Source organism: Drosophila kikkawai, chromosome 2R (assembly GCF_030179895.1).
Source record: "Drosophila kikkawai strain 14028-0561.14 chromosome 2R, DkikHiC1v2, whole genome shotgun sequence".
Classification (NCBI taxonomy): domain Eukaryota; kingdom Metazoa; phylum Arthropoda; class Insecta; order Diptera; family Drosophilidae; genus Drosophila; species Drosophila kikkawai.
In genome coordinates this window covers 5,376,314-5,399,226 of record NC_091729.1, presented here as the reverse complement: position 1 = coordinate 5,399,226, position 22,913 = coordinate 5,376,314, and the positions used below count along the sequence as shown (strand labels likewise).

The window sequence follows — 22,913 nt, the reverse complement described above, 5'->3', positions numbered from 1 at the left end:
ATTGCAGCAGATATTGGGAATTCAGTTAGTGCTCCAACTATCCGAAGACGACTACAAGATGCCAACCTACCAGGAAGAATTGCCAGAAAGGTTCCACTTATGCGCAAAAAAAAAATATCACCATGAGGCAAACTTTTGCAAGGGACCACAAAGACTGGGTAGGATGCATCGGGGAGAAAAAGTGGAGAAACATTTTATGGAGCGATGAAACCAAGATAAATTTATTTGGGAATGATTGTGAAAGGAATGTTCGACGCCCTAATGGAAAGGAATTTCATCCACGGCTTACAAAGAAAACAGTCAAACATGGAGGTGGTAATATAATGGTATGGGGTTGCTTCTCCTGGTATGGCGTAGGTCCAATTTATCAGACTACGAACAGAATGACTGCTGAAGAATACAAATCCATATTGGAAACAGTTATGGTATCATATGCTGAAGAAAATATGCCATTACGTTGGGTATTTCAGCAAGACAATGATCCTAAGCATACATCAAGGCTTTTATCTAAATTCTTTGAGGACCAAAAAGTTGACGTTCTGAAGTGGCCAAGCCAATCCCCCGACCTAAACCCCATAGAAAACTTGTGGGGAGACTTAAAAAAGAAATTGGCAAAGTATTCATTTTCAAATAAAGCACAATTATGGGATGGTGTCCAAAAATTGTGGTATGAAACACCAGTAGAAACCTGCCAGGCTCTTATTAAAAGTATGCCAAAAAGAATAGCAGTAGTGACCAGAAATAGAGGTGGATACACTGGATACTAAGTTAGTAAATACAAATTTAGAAAAAAAAAAACGCAAAATATATATTTAAATTTATTTTTCTCATCTACACTTGAAGTGTACCTATTATTTTTATCAGACTTAAAACGTATCTAAGACACAAAATGATCTCCTTTTTGTTATATTATTATCCTATGTTACAATGAAGTTTATTTGATTAAAAACAAATAGTTTAAGAACCAATGAGACCAAATTTTAAGTTTAAAATAATGAATAAAACTATTTTCTGTAACCTTAAAGTCTGAGTTGATGTATGTACCTATTAATATGATCAGGTGTGTACATAAGTTTATTATATATTGAATGGAGAACAAAAGAATGGCACGCAAGATCGACTGCTCTTACAACCACGCCGCGAAAGACTGAAATCAAAAGTGTGGCCAGTTGAGAATAATATGCTGGCCAAAACGGTCCTCAGATGGAGTTACCAGATTGGTACTTTGGATGAGGCGCTTAATTCGAACACACCCCCTCAAAGTAGCAATCCTATACTATATATTAGTTATGCCCAAAGAAAGAATACAATTATTATGCTTGCTACTGCATAATCCTTTGGTGAGGACATCAGCGGGCATCTTCTCAGTCGGCATGTACGCCACCGTGATATCACCACTCTTCTCCTTCTCTTGTATGAAGTGGTGTCGGACATCAATGTGTTTAGTCCGAGGATGGAAGCCGAACCCCTTCACCAGTTGTTGTGCGCTCTGGTTGTCGTTGAAAATTCGGACAGAATCACAGGTCGATCCGATCCGGTTAAGGAGAGCCTTCAAATACAGCGCCTCCTTAACGGCTTCCGACATCGCCAAGTACTCTGACTCAGTACTCGACAAAGCCACGGTACGCTGCTTACGCGCCTCCCAGGATATGGAAGCGCCTGCCAGGATGAACGCTTGCCCTGAATAAGAGCGACGGTCGGATAGGTTTGACCCCCAATCCGCATCCACGAGGCCGTAAAGGTCATCTCCAGTCTTCTTGAAGAGTAACCCAAGCATCTTCGTACCCTTTAAGTATCGTAGGATACGCTTCGACGCCTTCCAGTGTTCGGCTGAGTAGTTGGAGTTGAACTGACTCAGGAAATTCACTGCGAACGCGATATCTGGTCGCGTAGAAACTGCAAGAAACATAAGAGAACCAATTAAGCTTTGATAAGGATACCGTTTCATCTCCTCCTCGTCTGGGTTCTCTGGTCGCTTCAGTGCTGATTTGGACTCGATCGGGGTGATAGCCGGCTTGCAGTCTTCCATGCCGTATTTTCGAAGGATAGCGTCGATGTACTTCTCTTGGCTCATGAAGACTGTCTGCTGCCTCGCATTCTGTTTGAACTCGATGCCCAAGCACGTTTTGACTGGTCCAAAATCCTTCATCTTGAATGATGCTCCCAAGTGAGCTTTGGTTTCAAGCAGCCAATTAGGATAATTTGACGCCAAAAGCAAATCATCAACATATATGGTGACAAGTAGAAACTTTCCGTCTCCTTGCTTGACAAACAGGCATGGATCTTGCTCAGTTGGGTTCAGTCCGATTTCCTTAAGGGGTTATCCGAGTTTTGAAATTTCAAAAAATGCATTTTTTTCAAATTTTTTTATATAATAGTACAAAGTGTCAGGAATGTTGTTCGAAAATTTCAAGTCGATCGAAGCAAAACTGTAGGAATGGGAGAATTTTAAAGCCCAGCGCGTCGTATGAGTCACAACTGGCAATTAAAACTTTAAACGCGTTTTTCACAAAACCACTTTCTTGAAGTCGGTAGTCAAGATTTCTCGAAAACTACTGGACCGATCGACTTCAGATTTTCCACACTTCTTCTAGACATGTTTTTCTTGTCTCTGAACGAAGGATTTTTTATATCTTCAATTACAACCGATTTTATAACCCAAAATATGGCCAAAATTGACGTAAAAAGTGACATTTTTCATGAAAAACGCTCCCAAAAATTCAATATTTAATTTTTTAAAAAATCCTTCGTTCAGAGACAAGCCAGACACATAAGCTAACAGAAAAATTTTGGTTTTTTGATTTCAAATAAAAATTGACGGAGAAATCCTGCCTACCGCAAGGACATAATTTTTTTTTAGGGTTAAGTTCAACCCTCCCTCAACGGCTCATTTGTGAATATTTCTTGTTCAAAATTTTACAGAATTTAGTTCAAACCTTATGTATTAATGTAGAATAAATGAAATTTGCAAGAGTGTCATAGGATCATTTAAAAAAATTCTGGAAAATAGGCCTTTTTTGGTGGTTCTAAACCCGGATAACCCCTTAAGCTTCTCTGTAAGCTTGCAATACCAACGAAGTCCTGATTGACGAAGTCCGTAGAGTGCCTTTCGTAGTAAACAAACAGGATCTCTCATTTGTTTTAAGGATTTTCTCTAAAAACATGCTGCCTTTCTAAAATCTGTCGATGCTAACTCCTGCTTCGATCCGATTTTCGCGTCTGATTCCAGCTGCTCCATGAACTCGCTGAAACCCTCAGGTATATCCATGAATACCTTCTCCTCTAGCTCACCGTTGAGGTAGGCAGTGACGACGTCCATTTGGTGAACTTCCATCTGAAATTCTGCTGATAGAGCAACCAATAGTCGCACTGATGTAAATCGCGCTACAGGTGAGTAGGACTCAAAGAAATCTTCTCCAGGTTTCTGAGCATACCCCTTGGCAACCAAACGGGCTTTCTTTTTTCCCAAGCTGCTGCCGTCATCTTTCGTTTGGAATACCATCTTGTTTCCAATTACTTTGCGTTTTTCCGGGCGTTCTGTTATCTCCCAAGTTTTGTTGAAGACTTGGGCCATAAACTCGTCTTCCACTGCGCGTTTCCAATGAACTGCTTCTTTGGATTTAAATGCTTCTTCTAATGTTAAAGGATCCCCTGTTACTGCTAAGAATGCCAATTCGCAATCCTCAAATTCGTCATCAATCGATGTGTCATTTTCTGCGGGATTATTGTTGGGAGTTTCATCTTCCTGTCTTTGCTGATACATCTTACGTGGCCTCCCACGCTGTCCGGTTCTCAGCAATTTTGGGCGTCCTCTGCCCCTTTTCTCCACAACAGGAGTCTCTTCTTCTACGTCGCTGCTGCTAGAAACTTCTACTTGTTCGTCCGGTAAATTATCAGTCATCTGAATAGACAATTCTCCCTCAGGTTCGTTCTCGTAAAATTCTTCATATTTACTCTTGAACCCCGATGTATTCATAAACTTTACATAATTGCTTACCACGATGGATCTTCTCTGAGGAGAATAAAGGCGATACGCTTTCGATTCTGCAGCGTATCCTACCAGTATGCATTCCTCAGATCGTGACTCAAACTTTCCCTTATTCGTGCCTTTTATTAATGCATACGCCTTTGTTCCAAATGTACGTAAATACATTACCGTGGGAACTTTACCTGTCCAATAGGTGTAGGGTAGCTCTCCAAATAGAGCCTTCGTTGGGCACCGGTTACGGAGATAGGAAGCCGTGCTAATAGCTTCTGCCCAAAATGACGGAGGAACCCCCGCTTGCTTCATCATGCACCTGGCCATTTCTACCAAAGTGCGGTTCTGCCGCTCTGCCACGCCGTTTTGTTGAGGAGTATGTGGCGCTGACAGACGTCTGGTAATTCCGCTTTGTCGCAGGAATTCGTCGGATTCCTTATTCAGGAATTCGGTTCCATTATCGCTCTGTAATTGTTTAATTTTGTTACCTGTTACATTTTCTGCTAAGGCTTTGAACGATTTAAACGCGTTTAATACGTCCGACTTTTGCTTTAAGAAATATACCGAGCTATATCGCGAATAGTTATCGATAAATGTAACGAAGTACTTGCATCCGCTTTTTGACTGTGTACGCATCGGTCCACACACGTCACTGTGCACAATTTCTAGAGTTTTCTGCGATCTCTTTTCCGTAGCACTTTTATACGTATTTGCCGTTTGCTTTTCGCTGATGCAAATTTCGCATTGCGGTAGTTTGTCATTTTCTTTTAGCTTCATTCCGTGAACTTTTCCACACAACGCCTTTTCTTTTTCTTTTCGTTTAGATGGCCCATCCGACGATGCCATGTTTCTATTTCGCTTTGCTCTTCGTTCACTTTGTTTGCTTCATTCTTTTCGGTATTCAAATAATACAAATTTCCGTACTTCTTTGCTCGAAGCCACACTTCATTATTATTTTTCATAATTATCGCTTCTTCCTTACGAAAACGCACTTCGTAACCTTTTTCAGTTATTTTAGAAACAGAAAGCAAATTCTGACGAAGATCCGACACAAATAGCACTTCTTTAAGGGTGATATTCTCATTTCTCTTTCCTTTAATGTCTATCTTCACGTCACCAACACCATTAACCTTCGTTGTGTTGCTGTCGGCCAAATGCAATGTTTTATCAATGCTTTTTATTTCACCGAACAAATTCTTATTGGAACTCATATGTGCCGAACAACCGCTGTCCAGGCACCACATATCATTTCGCCCTTCGGCTATGAATGCATGTTCATTCACGTTCATTGTCATTTCCTTTTTGTACCGATTTCCGTTGGTTTCGCGTTCCTCGTTTTTCGCACTATAGCTGCTCTCTTTCGGCTTCACTCGACAATTTCGCGCTATATGTCCTACCTTGTTGCACACGAAGCATTTTCTGCTCTCCTTTTGATGCTTGCCTTCTTTAGCTGTTTTCTTTTTGTTCGCGTACAAAGCACTTTGTTCTTCGCGGTCACTTTTCGATTTTCTTGCCTCCGATTCCTCCAATATTTTAACACGAAGCACGTCTGGACTTGGCAAGTCGTCACGTGTCTCGATCGCACACCTAAATGTCTCGTATGAGTCGGGCAAGCTGTATAGCAAGAGAATCGCGAGCAAATCATCTCCAATTGTCACTCCGATCTCTTTTAATTTCTTCACCGCATCGAAGAAACCGTTGATGTGAAGGCGGGCGTCGTCCCCCTCACTCATTCGCGACAATGCTACACGCTTTAACAAGCTGGCCTTTCGCACTGGCCCTTTTGATTGAAATGTGGTTTGCAATTTCAACCAATAATCTCTCGATGTAGTGCAATCTTCGATCAATCCTAGCTCGGATGTACTTATGGACAAAAGTATATCTGCTCTAGCTTTCTCGTCTTTAATGGTCCATGTTAAATTCAATATTGCATTTTTCGGGATAAAATATTGACTTTAACATGCTGTAAAAAATATAAAAAGCGGTTTTCAACAACCGTTTTAGTTCAAATATAAGAGAATTTAATTCTAAAGAGAATAAGCCATTATTCGTTTCAATCGGTCAATAAGTTTTTTTGTTATCTTTCCCGCCAATTCGAAAGAATCGTAAAAATTAAAAGTGGAGAAAACGCGCTTCAAAGTTCGCCAAGCGCCTGCAAACCTGCTCGGCGCTCCTTTGCTTTCATCTCTGTATCTTCGAAAATACTTCGAATTGGCTTCTGAAATTTTTGTGGTATATTCTTAGATAGTTTATCTATCGATTTAAGCAATAAAAAAAAATCGATTTTTTTTGCCTCCTAATTCAGGAAACCCCCTTAAGTCCATCTGTTACCAATAAACTTAATATACTTTTGCCAGTTTTATGCACTTGGGCGTAAGTCCTTCTAAAACACATTTAAAAACAAGAAAGGAAGCAAACTTCGGCACGCCGAAGTTTGTATACCCTTGCAGATTGGTTTCGATGTTTATATTATAGATTTAAATGCTGAAAACACTCACAAAACAGAGTTTCATTAATTACCTATACCTATACTTATTATGTTTATAGTTTGACAGTTACAGTTTTACATTCCCAGTTTTACATTTTCTCTACATCTACCGATCGGTTTATATGGCAGCTAGTTGTCCGATTTTTATGAAATTTATACCATAATTCTAGAATAATAAAAAAATCTTTTATCTCAGAGTAGATAAACATACGTTGAAAAACAACGAAACTATAATTTTTTTTTCCTATTTATTTCTCGACCGTTCCTATGGCAGCTATATCATATAGTCGTCCGATTTTGATAAAATTTTTACCAAAATTCTGAAATAATATAGGATGGAAGGGTATAAAAACTACGGTGCAAGTTCTTCCGCAACCAATTAACATATAACTTCTGGCGCAAGTCCTTCTGCAACCATTCATATCAACAATATTGATGCAAGTCTTTCTGCATCCAATGCTACTAAGCAAACATTGCTTCATTTTCATTTTCCATCTTAATATCTGTATCTCTTTTTTAACCTCTCTTAACCATTATTTTCGTTTAAAATTAATCTTGCCAAATAAATATTGGTGCTCTTTCTTTTGCACCAATATTTATGTTTTTTAAATGTTTCTTTGTCTATTCTTCTCTCTGTGTCATGTGGTGGTACCAAGGCCAAAGGAAGGGTCCGATTGGCATCTCTGACGGGTTTGGGTTGGTTTTTCTTCAACCCAAATACATAACGAATTCATAACCCTGACTAATAACCGACCGAAAAGGGACACTACTAGCAGACAACATTACCTCAGAACTCCTTGTATCTTTCAAAACTCCTTTTCTTAGCTCAATTTAATTTAAATTATTTTAAGTTGAGTTTATAAACTATATCAACAATTTCCGCATCCTGACGTTGATCAGTCAGTCATTTAAGATTGTCGAGAGAGGCTGTAAATAAAACGAGCGTCTGACGTTGTTGAGTTGATATTTCAAACTGAATTTATTTCTTTCAAATCCTATCTTAAATAGCTAACATGAGAATGTACATTATTGATCTTAGTTCTAGACCCACGCATCGGACAGTTCCCGATCGTGGGTAATACTCTAAGTGCGATAAGGGAGCACACATTTACTCCGATAGCACATATGGTATCTTAAACAAACCCAGACCGCTCGCAGGAGGTCATATTTCGGGTTGCTTGTATTTAGGTAGGCCCAAGTGGCGGATGTACTTATAGATAGACAAATGCAGTACATAGCTGCAAAGATTTAGTACCTAACATATGCATCTTATCTATGTATATACTTTTTCGTGTGTTCTTTCTGAACATTCTGCCAAAGGCCGGCAAAACTGACATAAGATTTACATAATTTATTGCTTATGTATAATTGCTTCAACGATTTAGTGGACTGTAATTATTTATCCCATTTAATTTCTTTAATTTCAACTTAAGTCTTTCTCTTTTTGATTAGTTATATTTCCTTTTAAACATTAGATTTTTTATTTCTTAAATTAACATTCGTTTTATTTTGTCTTTCTTAATAATAAAAATAATCGTGTTCTTATGAACATTCTGCCAAAGGCCCGGCAAGCTTGACATTTAGTTACCAATATATTTTATTTTATTTTGGACATTTGTGCAAACAATAATCTAGTGGACTGTAAATTTGTATAATTTTTAACATATTTATATATATCTTTTACTCAATTACTTGACATTAAATTCCGGGCAACGGGCCGGCGAATGTGATGGCTTCTAATCTTTGCCTAATCAAACATTTTTTCACAAAATATATTATCAAAACTGCTATAACTATCAATGAAAATATAAAACCAGCGTGTCTGGAAATTTGATGGATATGCAATTGTGGATGGTATTATTTTTCTTAATTTTTGAACAATTATTTTTAAATTAAGCAATCGGTATTGAAACTATTCGTTTTATCTAATATTTCATGATTTTAACTCCAGCTTTCTAAATACCTCCGAAGTGAGGTCCTGCCGGGGGAATATTACGTTACCTAACTCCTGATCTAACTTGCGTTTTTATGATATTTTATACTCTTTTTTTTTTTCTTTACAAAAACAAAAAATAATTATATTTCTAATAAAAAAGAATTTTTAATAAAGTTGACTAAGCTGCTGCTTCTTCCGCTTCTGCCGCGCCGCCGTCGTCTTTAATGTTGATGTTGTTGTTTCTGCTGCTGCTGTCGTCGCTGCCGCCGTTGTTGGCTGTAGGACGATTTTCTGATGCCGCCTGTATCGTCGCTGCGGCTGTAGTTGTTTTTGCAGACTTCTTTGCTGCCGTGCGGTCTTCCCTCCTTCTGTACCCGTCTTGAGTTGGATACTTAAAAAACCAACCAATGGAGGTGGAACAATTTTTTGTTTTTTTTTTTTTTTGTATTATTTTTTAATTTAATGCACTTTTTATATATATATATATTTTTTTTTTTTCTTTTAAACACATTCACTACTGATATTCATGGCTTCAGCACGCCTTACCATTTCTTCCATGGTATTTCAGCAACCTAAATGGTGCTAGTATTTTAAAACATAAAAGACTCTTTTGTGTCTTTTTGTTCATATATTTATTCTCTGTTCCTTACCACGGGTGGGGGGACACAAGAGATTTTTATTTTTAGCAACCTTAATACTTTTAAGGTGCTGGTTTATAACTCTGAACCTCTTACCACAGGGGGGAAAGTTGCAGAGCGGCCGAAGGACAAAAATGTCGAGAGAGGCTGTACATGAAACAAGCGTCTGACGTCTTTGATCGAGCGGCCAAAGTACCACAAAATGTCAGAGAGGCTGTAAAAAAAGAGACACGCGTCTGACGTGGTTGAGATGATAAAACAAACTCTAAGGACCAAAACGAGACTCTGAACCTCTTACCACAGGGGGGAAGGTTGGAAAGCGCTCGAAGGACCAAAATGTCGAGAGAGGCTGTACATGAAACGAGCGTCTGACATTGGTGAGCTGTTCTTTCAAACTGAATTTATTTCTTTCAAATCCTATCTTAAATAGCTAACATGAGAATGTACATTATTGATCTTAGTTCTAGACCCACGCATCGGACAGTTCCCGATCGTGGGTAATACTCTAAGTGCGATAAGGGAGCACACATTTACTCCGATAGCACATATGGTATCTTAAACAAACCCAGACCGCTCGCAGGAGGTCATATTTCGGGTTGCTTGTATTTAGGTAGGCCCAAGTGGCGGATGTACTTATAGATAGACAAATGCAGTACATAGCTGCAAAGATTTAGTACCTAACATATGCATCTTATCTATGTATATACTTTTTCGTGTGTTCTTTCTGAACATTCTGCCAAAGGCCGGCAAAACTGACATAAGATTTACATAATTTATTGCTTATGTATAATTGCTTCAACGATTTAGTGGACTGTAATTATTTATCCCATTTAATTTCTTTAATTTCAACTTAAGTCTTTCTCTTTTTGATTAGTTATATTTCCTTTTAAACATTAGATTTTTTATTTCTTAAATTAACATTCGTTTTATTTTGTCTTTCTTAATAATAAAAATAATCGTGTTCTTATGAACAAAGATTTTTGTTCTAAGCCCACACGTTTCTCTACTCAACCTCTACTCACTGGAGTTGAAACCAGTCAGTAATTTTCGGGAAAAAAATCCACATTCGCCCTGCGCTCTCCTTCCCTATACTCCATTCCAAAATCACACGATTGATGTACTTCAGTTCAATTTTTTGTTTTGCCTGACTACAACTACAACCAGTATAGACTACGAACTCTCATCCGAATAACAATACCAAAAATGTTAAACCAATTGCCAACAGCCAGTGTTTCCAATTTATATAAATGGCATTTGATATCCACGAGTAATATAGTTGTACTAAAATACTCCACATAAAGGTACTTGAAGTTCAAGAATCTGTTTCCTTATCTAAGAGAATCGAGGCACATATTTTTAAAAATCAGACGGCCATTCAATAAATGGTCTTATGATGGTCACTATTTGTACTATTTTGAAAGGACGAATTTTTAACGTAAGGATTTTCTAGGAAAAGGGTCTGAATTCTCCTGCGCGCATCCCATTGCCCAGATACTGAGTAGCAGGTTCGAGAAACCCACATTTGGCCACGATTAAATGAAATCCCTGGTGCAGTCAACACATCTAACACAATTTTTATCCTTCGGAAAGCCTCTTCCTCAGAGTTTGCTATGATCAACACGTTATCTATGAAAACTATCGCAAACAATCATGCTAAGCCCCAAACTCTTTAATAATTTAATGATGAAGAAGAAGACGCATTCCCCAGACCAAACGGCACGGCAAGGAACTGTTATTTTCCAGCTTATCGCAGCTGTTTACAATTCGTATTCCATTAACTACTTCGGTTTTTTTTTTAAGAGATGGCCTGTGTGAATCATAACTAATTACTACTCGTAGGTAGTCTTCAATAACTATATGAAATATAAGGTTGTCTAAAAAATCTTCGCATCGGTTCACGCTAGAGCTTTTTGGAAAGCTATTTTCACGCGCTAACACGTGTTTGATTTATTGTTGCTTGTTTTCAGTCGTTCGTGAGTTATAGCGTCGCAAACATGGAGCAAGATATAGAGAAAATACGGCATATTTTACAGTACTACTACGATGAAGGCAAAAATGCATCTCATGCTGCCAATAAAATTTGTGCAATTTATGGACCCGATACAGTTTCCATTTCAACCGCACAACGTTTTCTTTCTGGTTTCCGTTGGTTTCGCGTTCCTCGTTTTTCGCACTATAGCTGCTCTCTTTCGGCTTCACTCGACAATTTCGCGCTATATGTCCTACCTTGTTGCACACGAAGCATTTTCTGCTCTCCTTTTGATGCTTGCCTTCTTTAGCTGTTTTCTTTTTGTTCGCGTACAAAGCACTTTGTTCTTCGCGGTCACTTTTCGATTTTCTTGCCTCCGATTCCTCCAATATTTTAACACGAAGCACGTCTGGACTTGGCAAGTCGTCACGTGTCTCGATCGCACACCTAAATGTCTCGTATGAGTCGGGCAAGCTGTATAGCAAGAGAATCGCGAGCAAATCATCTCCAATTGTCACTCCGATCTCTTTTAATTTCTTCACCGCATCGAAGAAACCGTTGATGTGAAGGCGGGCGTCGTCCCCCTCACTCATTCGCGACAATGCTACACGCTTTAACAAGCTGGCCTTTCGCACTGGCCCTTTTGAATGAAATGTGGTTTGCAATTTCAACCAATAATCTCTCGATGTAGTGCAATCTTCGATCAATCCTAGCTCGGATGTACTTATGGACAAAAGTATATCTGCTCTAGCTTTCTCGTCTTTAATGGTCCATTCTGCGAGATCACTTTCATTTGTGGGACACTTTTTCGTACCGTTCACGTATGGCCATAAATCATTCTTCACAAGTATAGCACACATTTGCAACTTCCATGTGTCGTAGTTCTCCGCGTTTAGCGGTTCGATGCGCATGTATGTACCCGCCATTTTTCACGGCGTCTCTCGTTTCTCTCCTTTCGCACTTATTTAATTTTCCGCGTTCGATACTACGCGTCCTGGGCCCATAACCTGTTGGGATTTTCCCCCCAACGCAGGTGCATGAGTATCCGGATTAAATAAGTAGACTTTAGCCGTTTCGGATTAATACATATACATAAGTTTATTATATATTGAATGGAGAACAAAAGAATGGCACGCAAGATCGACTGCTCTTGAAACCACGTCGCGAAAGACTGAAATCAAAAGTGTGGCCAGTTGAGAATAATATGCTGGCCAAAACGGTCCTCAGATGGAGTTACCAGATTGGTACTTTGGATGAGGCGCTTAATTCGAACAAATTTCATAAGCCAATTCGAAGTATTTTCGAAGATACAGAGATGAAAGCAAAGGAGCGCCGAGCAGGTTTGCAGGCGCTTGGCGAACTTTGAAGCGCGTTTTCTCCACTTTTAATTTTTACGATTCTTTCGAATTGGCGGGAAAGATAACAAAAAAACTTATTGACCGATTGAAACGAATAATGGCTTATTCTCTTTAGAATTAAATTCTCTTCTATTTGAACTAAAACGGTTGTTGAAAACCGCTTTTTATATTTTTTACAGCATGTTAAATTCAATATTGCATTTTTCGGGATAAAATATTGACTTTAACATGCTGTAAAAAATATAAAAAGCTGTTTTCAACAACCGTTTTAGTTCAAATATAAGAGAATTTAATTCTAAAGAGAATAAGCCATTATTCGTTTCAATCGGTCAATAAGTTTTTTTGTTATCTTTCCCGCCAATTCGAAAGAATCGTAAAAATTAAAAGTGGAGAAAACGCGCTTCAAAGTTCGCCAAGCGCCTGCAAACCTGCTCGGCGCTCCTTTGCTTTCATCTCTGTATCTTCGAAAATACAGTGGCTCCAAGCTTATTTCGTGCAAGAATTTACAACAACTTTAAATTAGCACTGCCGCTAAACTAATAAGGATATTTTAAAAATTTAAACGCAGTATGTTAGAGAAAGTATTTGTTTATTTAATTAACATAAAATTATTTTCCTAATAATTAAAACAAATAATAAAATCATATAAATAGGAAAAAGAGTGCAATTCTCACACCCAAGCTTATTACGTGCAGTTCAGAAAATATAAAATAACTTTTTTATTTTTAGATTTTACCATATTTTTTTTACCTATCTTCATTCTTTAACAACTTTCCAAATATTCTATACGAAAAAAAATTTTTTTTATATATATTTCTACTAGACTATTAAGCCATTATTTCCTTATAGCACCTTTGAGTTAATATTTATTTTATCTCTTTTTTTATAATGACTGAGTCTACTTTTTGGTTAAAATTTGTAGTAACACTTCAAAATGTTGATTTTTGTAATGTTTTTTATAAATTTTGTTCGTTTCCAGACGAGCCACGCCCTCACAAAGCCTGCCGAGCACGTATGATCTTAGTCTGATATTACCAAAAACGACCCCGTAGGCGCAGTTCTTCTGCCATTTTAAGCAAATTTTTCTTTAATTTTTAAGGAAACATATCGCCATTTACTATTTCATTGAAAAAAAATTGTTTCGTCACGCCAATTGACGCCATACAGGTCCAACAATGGAATGAATCCGGCTTGCTTCACAAATGCATTGAGGTGGTTATTTTACAGGCCGGAATTCAGTCACCACAGCACATATTTAAGTCCATCCAAAACTAAATTGGCTAATTTTTTACTTATATGTAAGGATAAAATCATTCCGAAAGAAAATCGAGTGAATTATAACCTTCTATGCAGATTTTAGACGATCCTTGCTGTAATGTTTGCTTATAAATGGCTGTTTTGATACTACTTGACCTCTTAATATGTGATCCTGCAACATAGGGCGCACCTATTTCACACTACATTTGTTACATATTTCGTGCTCAATATAATGCATCTAATTTGGGAACTGAAAGTATCTCCTGTTCCTTTATTATAAGGATAATACAACACAGCTCACTGAAAAATGTATAAGTATTTGTCTATCTCGACCCCAATCTGCCACGAAACTCCTACAAAAAAATGATTTAATTATGTAATGGAATGCAGTAGGGGTTAAGGAAACCATATCGGAAAAATCACGATGATATTTGTCACTTTTAAAGTGATTTTGGAGTAATTTCCATTGATCACTCATGGTACATGGTACTGCCACAAAGAATTTCTTATATATCCTTAAATATGTAGGGCCAGCATCTAAAACCAATAAAATATGTATTGACTAGTACTTAAAAAAGTAATATAGAAAAAAAATTTCGATTTTAAAGTCTAAAATAGCTGTTTTTTGTTTTTAAAATATTTGCACGAAATAAGCTTGGGTGTGAGAATTGTCACATTTTTTCTATTTATTTAATTTTTTAATTTATTTTAAAGATTAGGAAAATAAAATTTTGTTAGTTAAATAAACAAAGTGTTTCTCCAAAATACTGCGTTTAAATTTTAGAGATATCTTTGCTAGTTATCCGGCAGGGCCGATTTAAAATTGTTAATAATTCTTGCACGAAATAAGCTTGGAGCCACTGTACTTCGAATTGGCTTCTGAAATTTTTGTGGTATATTCTTAGATAGTTTATCTATCGATTTAAGCAATAAAAAAAAAATCGATTTTTTTTGCCTCCTAATTCAGGAAACCCCCTTAAGTCCATCTGTTACCAATAAACTTAATATACTTTTGCCAGTTTTATGCACTTGGGCGTAAGTCCTTCTAAAACACATTTAAAAACAAGAAAGGAAGCAAACTTCGGCACGCCGAAGTTTGTATACCCTTGCAGATTGGTTTCGATGTTTATATTATAGATTTAAATGCTGAAAACACTCACAAAACAGAGTTTCATTAATTACCTATACCTATACTTATTATGTTTATAGTTTGACAGTTACAGTTTTACATTCCCAGTTTTACATTTTCTCTACATCTACCGATCGGTTTATATGGCAGCTAGTTGTCCGATTTTTATGAAATTTATACCATAATTCTAGAATAATAAAAAAATCTTTTATCTCAGAGTAGATAAACATACGTTGAAAAACAACGAAACTATAATTTTTTTTTCCTATTTATTTCTCGACCGTTCCTATGGCAGCTATATCATATAGTCGTCCGATTTTGATAAAATTTTTACCAAAATTCTGAAATAATATAGGATGGCCATATCTAAAAAATGTTGAAAAACAGCAAAGTTCTAATTTTTTTTCTACAAATATATCGAACATTTGTATGGCAGCTATATGATATAGTCGTCCGATCCGGCCCGTTACGACATATATAGCAGTGAGAGCATATAGAAGACTAAATGCAAAGTTTCATTCAGATAGCTTTAAAACTGAGGGACTAGTTTGCGTAGAAACAGACAGACAGACAGACAGACAGACAGACGGACAGACGGACAGACGGACAGACAGACAGACGGACAGACGGACAGACAGACAGACAGACAGACAGACAGACGGACAGACGGACAGACGGACATGGCTAGATTGACTCGGCTGTTGATGCTTATTTCGTGCAGTTCAGAAAATATAAAATAACTTTTTTATTTTTAGATTTTACCATATTTTTTTTACCTATCTTCATTCTTTAACAACTTTCCAAATATTCTATACGAAAAAAAATTTTTTTTATATATATTTCTACTAGACTATTAAGCCATTATTTCCTTATAGCACCTTTGAGTTAATATTTATTTTATCTCTTTTTTTATAATGACTGAGTCTACTTTTTGGTTAAAATTTGTAGTAACACTTCAAAATGTTGATTTTTGTAATGTTTTTTATAAATTTTGTTCGTTTCCAGACGAGCCACGCCCTCACAAAGCCTGCCGAGCACGTATGATCTTAGTCTGATATTACCAAAAACGACCCCGTAGGCGCAGTTCTTCTGCCATTTTAAGCAAATTTTTCTTTAATTTTTAAGGAAACATATCGCCATTTACTATTTCATTGAAAAAAAATTGTTTCGTCACGCCAATTGACGCCATACAGGTCCAACAATGGAATGAATCCGGCTTGCTTCACAAATGCATTGAGGTGGTTATTTTACAGGCCGGAATTCAGTCACCACAGCACATATTTAAGTCCATCCAAAACTAAATTGGCTAATTTTTTACTTATATGTAAGGATAAAATCATTCCGAAAGAAAATCGAGTGAATTATAACCTTCTATGCAGATTTTAGACGATCCTTGCTGTAATGTTTGCTTATAAATGGCTGTTTTGATACTACTTGACCTCTTAATATGTGATCCTGCAACATAGGGCGCACCTATTTCACACTACATTTGTTACATATTTCGTGCTCAATATAATGCATCTAATTTGGGAACTGAAAGTATCTCCTGTTCCTTTATTATAAGGATAATACAACACAGCTCACTGAAAAATGTATAAGTATTTGTCTATCTCGACCCCAATCTGCCACGAAACTCCTACAAAAAAATGATTTAATTATGTAATGGAATGCAGTAGGGGTTAAGGAAACCATATCGGAAAAATCACGATGATATTTGTCACTTTTAAAGTGATTTTGGAGTAATTTCCATTGATCACTCATGGTACATGGTACTGCCACAAAGAATTTCTTATATATCCTTAAATATGTAGGGCCAGCATCTAAAACCAATAAAATATGTATTGACTAGTACTTAAAAAAGTAATATAGAAAAAAAATTTCGATTTTAAAGTCTAAAATAGCTGTTTTTTGTTTTTAAAATATTTGCACGAAATAAGCTTGGGTGTGAGAATTGTCACATTTTTTCTATTTATTTAATTTTTTAATTTATTTTAAAGATTAGGAAAATAAAATTTTGTTAGTTAAATAAACAAAGTGTTTCTCCAAAATACTGCGTTTAAATTTTAGAGATATCTTTGCTAGTTATCCGGCAGGGCCGATTTAAAATTGTTAATAATTCTTGCACGAAATAAGCTTGGAGCCACTGTACTTCGAATTGGCTTCTGAAATTTTTGTGGTATATTCTTAGATAGTTTATCTATCGATTTAAGCAATAAAAAAAAAATCGATTTTTTTTGCCTCCTAATTCAGGAAACCCCCTTAAGTCCATCTGTTACCAATAAACTTAATATACTTTTGCCAGTTTTATGCACTTGGGCGTAAGTCCTTCTAAAACACATTTAAAAACAAGAAAGGAAGCAAACTTCGGCACGCCGAAGTTTGTATACCCTTGCAGATTGGTTTCGATGTTTATATTATAGATTTAAATGCTGAAAACACTCACAAAACAGAGTTTCATTAATTACCTATACCTATACTTATTATGTTTATAGTTTGACAGTTACAGTTTTACATTCCCAGTTTTACATTTTCTCTACATCTACCGATCGGTTTATATGGCAGCTAGTTGTCCGATTTTTATGAAATTTATACCATAATTCTAGAATAATAAAAAAATCTTTTATCTCAGAGTAGATAAACATACGTTGAAAAACAACGAAACTATAATTTTTTTTTCCTATTTATTTCTCGACCGTTCCTATGGCAGCTATATCATATAGTCGTCCGATTTTGATAAAATTTTTACCAAAATTCTGAAATAATATAGGATGGCCATATCTAAAAAATGTTGAAAAACAGCAAAGTTCTAATTTTTTTTCTACAAATATATCGAACATTTGTATGGCAGCTATATGATATAGTCGTCCGATCCGGCCCGTTACGACATATATAGCAGTGAGAGCATATAGAAGACTAAATGCAAAGTTTCATTCAGATAGCTTTAAAACTGAGGGACTAGTTTGCGTAGAAACAGACAGACAGACAGACAGACAGACGGACAGACGGACAGACGGACAGACAGACAGACGGACAGACGGACAGACAGACAGACAGACAGACAGACGGACAGACGGACATGGCTAGATTGACTCGGCTGTTGATGCTGATCAAGAATATATATACTTTATAGGGTCGGAAACGTCTCCTTCACTGCGTTGCAAACTTCTGACTGAAGGGTATAAAAACTACGGTGCAAGTTCTTCCGCAACCAATTAACATATAACTTCTGGCGCAAGTCCTTCTGCAACCATTCATATCAACAATATTGATGCAAGTCTTTCTGCATCCAATGCTACTAAGCAAACATTGCTTCATTTTCATTTTCCATCTTAATATCTGTATCTCTTTTTTAACCTCTCTTAACCATTATTTTCGTTTAAAATTAATCTTGCCAAAAAAAAATTGGTGCTCTTCCTTTTGCACCAATATTTATGTTTTTTAAATGTTTCTTTGTCTATTCTTCTCTCTGTGTCATGTGGTGGTACCAAGGCCAAAGGAAGGGTCCGATTGGCATCTCTGACGGGTTTGGGTTGGTTTTTCTTCAACCCAAATACATAACGAATTCATAACCCTGACTAATAACCGACCGAAAAGGGACACTACTAGCAGACAACATTACCTCAGAACTCCTTGTATCTTTCAAAACTCCTTTTCTTAGCTCAATTTAATTTAAATTATTTTAAGTTGAGTTTATAAACTATATCAACAATTTCCGCATCCTGACGTTGATCAGTCAGTCATTTAAGATTTTTGTTCTAAGCCCACACGTTTCTCTACTCAACCTCTACTCACTGGAGTTGAAACCAGTCAGTAATTTTCGGGAAAAAAATCCACATTCGCCCTGCGCTCTCCTTCCCTATACTCCATTCCAAAATCACACGATTGATGTACTTCAGTTCAATTTTTTGTTTTGCCTGACTACAACTACAACCAGTATAGACTACGAACTCTCATCCGAATAACAATACCAAAAATGTTAAACCAATTGCCAACAGCCAGTGTTTCCAATTTATATAAATGGCATTTGATATCCACGAGTAATATAGTTGTACTAAAGTACTCCACATAAAGGTACTTGAAGTTCAAGAATCTGTTTCCTTATCTAAGAGAATCGAGGCACATATTTTTAAAAATCAGACGCCCATTCAATAAATGGTCTTATGATGGTCACTATTTGTACTATTTTGAAAGGACGAATTTTTAACGTAAGGATTTTCTAGGAAAAGGGTCTGAATTCTCCTGCGCGCATCCCATTGCCCAGATACTGAGTAGCAGGTTCGAGAAACCCACATTTGGCCACGATTAAATGAAATCCCTGGTGCAGTCAACACATCTAACACAATTTTTATCCTTCGGAAAGCTTCTTCCTCAGAGTTTGCTATGATCAACACGTTATCTATGAAAACTATCGCAAACAATCATGCTAAGCCCCAAACTCTTTAATAATTTAATGATGAAGAAGAAGACGCATTCCCCAGACCAAACGGCACGGCAAGGAACTGTTATTTTCCAGCTTATCGCAGCTGTTTACAATTCGTATTCCATTAACTACTTCGGTTTTTTTTTTAAGAGATGGCCTGTGTGAATCATAACTAATTACTACTCGTAGGTAGTCTTCAATAACTATATGAAATATAAGGTTGTCTAAAAAATCTTCGCATCGGTTAACGCTAGAGCTTTTTGGAAAGCTATTTTCACGCGCTAACACGTGTTTGATTTATTGTTGCTTGTTTTCAGTCGTTCGTGAGTTATAGCGTCGCAAACATGGAGCAAGATATAGAGAAAATACGGCATATTTTACAGTACTACTACGATGAAGGCAAAAATGCATCTCATGCTGCCAATAAAATTTGTGCAATTTATGGACCCGATACAGTTTCCATTTCAACCGCACAACGTTTTCTTTCTGGTGCAGAGGTGGTCGAAGATGCGCCACGCTCCGGAAGGCCTGTCGTCGAAAATTGCGATAAAATCGCTGAATTCCCAGCTTTACATTTTCTCTACATCTACCGATCGCTTCTATGGCCAGCTATATAATAGTTGCCCGATTTTTATGAAATTTATATCAAAATTCTAAAATAAAAAAAAAAAGCTCGTATCTCAGAGTAGATGAAAATACGTTGAAAAGCGCCGATGTTAAAATTTGTTTTCCTATTAATTTCCTGATCGTTCCTATGGCAGCTATAAGATATAGTCGTCCGATTTTCATAAAATAAATAATAAAAAATGGCCATATCTCAAAATTTTATAAAAATATGTTGAATAACAGCAAAGTTAAATTTTTTTTCTATATGATAAAGTCGACTATATGCAGTTTTTTTTCAGATGGCTTTAAAACTGAGGGACTAATTTGCGTAGAAACGGACAGACGGACGACGAACGGACAGACGGACAGACAGACGGACGGACATGGCTAGGCCTCCTTCACTGTGTTGCAAACTTCTGACTGAAATAATACCCTGCAAGGATATAAAAAGCTCGATGTATGGGTGCCACACGACTTGACAAAAAAAAAAAACATTTTTGACCGTATGGATGCATGCGAATATCTTTTGAATCGCAACAAAATCGACCCTTTTTGAAGCGGATGGCGACTGACGATGAAAAGTGGGTCACTTACGACAACGTGAAGAGCAAACGGTCGTGGTCGAAAAGCGGTGAAACTGCCCAGACGGTGGCCAAGCCTGGATTGACGGCTAGGAAGGTTCTTCTGTGTGTTTGGTGGGATTGGCAGAGAATCATCCACCATAAGCTGCTCCCCCATGGCCAAACGCTCAATTCTGACCTGTACTGCCAACAACTGGAAGGCTTGAATGCAGCACTCATACAAAAGAGGCAAATTACCGCTAGACTTTTTTTACAACTTTATAGAATCTTCTTATAAATCTGATTTTCCCCAAGCTTTGCAAATTGCTCTTAACCACATTCAGAACCCAAATCAAAGAAGAATGGTAAGAGCTCACCCGATAGTGTTACTGTACGCCCCTAGGTTGAATCAACACACACAAATCAATTCGCTTATCTTTGTAGCTTTTGTTCCTGCTCACTATCGCTGATAAACACTGGGCCGCTCCGCCTTACTCAACGCACTGCGTGGCATCCACCCCAGCAATGTCCAGATTATATCTCGGCTGGCAAATTTCGCTAGTCCGTCGGAACTCGCTCGGCAGCATCTTTAGATTCTTAACCAGTTCCAGAAAACTCAATTTTTTAGAGTTCTGGCGAATGTAGCAAGACTTCGTTGCCTTTGTTGTTCATTACATTTTCTCCTTATTCACACGGGTCCAACTCACGTCAAAATCCAGAAGGAAGCAAAAACGAGAGACACCAGACCTAGCAACGCAAAGAAAGCCACACACAGTCTCAGTTCGCAAACCGAGTCCCCATAGTACCAGAACTAGTACCTATTACTAGATAAGTAACCAGCTCAACCTATGGACACACATTAAAGTCTCATGCCTACTTCTGGCCTACTCTCCGACACATATATACTAGCCAAAACTTAGTTTAACAGAAATATTGCTCTCCAAATAAAATTGGGCTGAGTGGTTCAATACTAACAGTATTGAATTCAGTCTGAAAAGCTCACCTTAGTCCCAACTGTCCCAAATTTTTTGATCCAAAAAGACACCGTATGTGTTTTGAAGAATTCTTTGCTATCATAAAATGAACTTGCTGTCAAAAAATTGATGGCCAGTACCCTTACCTTTAAACGAAGCTTTTGAATTTATCCCCATAAAATTCTTTGAGTAAATCTAAATATAATACTATACGAGACATGAATAGTACTCACTTGTCTGATGTGTATCCGCGAAATTGAAAGTTTCATGTCAACTTACCCTGCAAAACAAATAAAGGAAAACGTATTTAATTTATTTAAATCGATTAAAGATCTTATTTTAATCGTAAGATGGATTTGACGGATTACTGGGCAAACCGGTTTCCAGCGACCACTCTCTATTTGTTACAAATGTAATTTATCAAAAGTTATTGCATAATTTTTGTACAGTATCGTGAATGAACCGAACACCGCAGTCAGTAAGGTTTAATAAGTAAAATAATAATAAATATAAATATAATGACCTGTACCACTAACCAAACAACATATAGACTACTCATTTCATACAACGAAAATGGACACAAAAATTTCTTAGCGACAGGCCCCATGTTAGCTATTTGCTGTTAGCGTCAGGCCCGTTGTTAGCTGTTAGCGACGTGCCCCCTGTTAGCTGTTAGCGACGGGCCCCCTGTTAGCTGTTAGCGACAGGCCTTTACATGTATGTGTGTTCATGCATTCACGTACACGGTGCATGTGTGCGAACATTTCATTTCGGCCCAGCAAGAATATTTGGTCTTTTGCTACTTTTCATACTCAGTACCCTAACAATATGGGCATATTCAGTTAATGATAAAAATAAGAATGATATACATATGTTATAATATATTTCTTAATGTTTCAGCATACATTTCATATTTGTTTACAATTCAAATCAGTGGCAGCAGTGAAATGAGTTGCATATATGTATGTATTCGAATGAATAAAAATCCATCTACTGAGATAGGAACAGGGCATATTGCAGTCTGACTAAAGAACAAAATAAGCCTAATTGATAAAAAAAAAGAAGGCATTGATTAGGCATTCTGTTTCTCAACACAAGTATCTTTAAAACTGATATATACGTCGGAATGGGTAGGATCTTACGACCATATCATATAGCTGCCATAGGAAAAATGGGAAAAATGTAAGCAAAAAAATTATAACTTTCCTTTTTATACCCTTGCAGGGTATTATAATTTCAGTCAGAAGTTTGCAACGCAGTGACCCTATAAAGTATATATATTCTTGATCAGCATCAACAGCCGGGTCGATCTAGCCATGTCCGTCTGTCCGTTTCTACTCAAACTAGTCCCTCAGTTTTAAAGCTATCTGAATTAAACTTTGCGTATAGACTTCTATATACTCTCACTGCTATATATGTCGGAACGGGCCGGATCGGACAACTATATCATATAGCTGCCATACAAATGTTTGATAAATTTTTAGAAAAAAAAATTATAACTTGGCTGTTTTTTTAACATTTTTGCATCATTTAACTTCGGCACGCTGAAGTTTGTATACCCTTGCAGTATGCAATTGGATCATTAAGAATTGAGCCCTG

General features: G+C 37.0%; 1 protein-coding gene across 2 annotated transcripts in view; it reads right to left on the bottom strand.

Moving 5' to 3' along the window:
* hrm (solute carrier family 16 member hermes) overlaps window positions 1-22,913 on the bottom strand; it is a 51,420-nt gene that overhangs the window by 15,289 nt on the left and 13,218 nt on the right. The window contains exon 2 of one of the 2 annotated variants that reach the window (XM_041777436.2): window positions 21,548-21,594. The exons of the other annotated variant lie outside the window; for it this stretch is intronic. The gene's annotated coding sequence lies outside the window, so the exon portion shown is untranslated. The remainder of the gene's footprint in view (window positions 1-21,547; window positions 21,595-22,913) is intronic. 2 annotated transcript variants of the gene reach the window in all.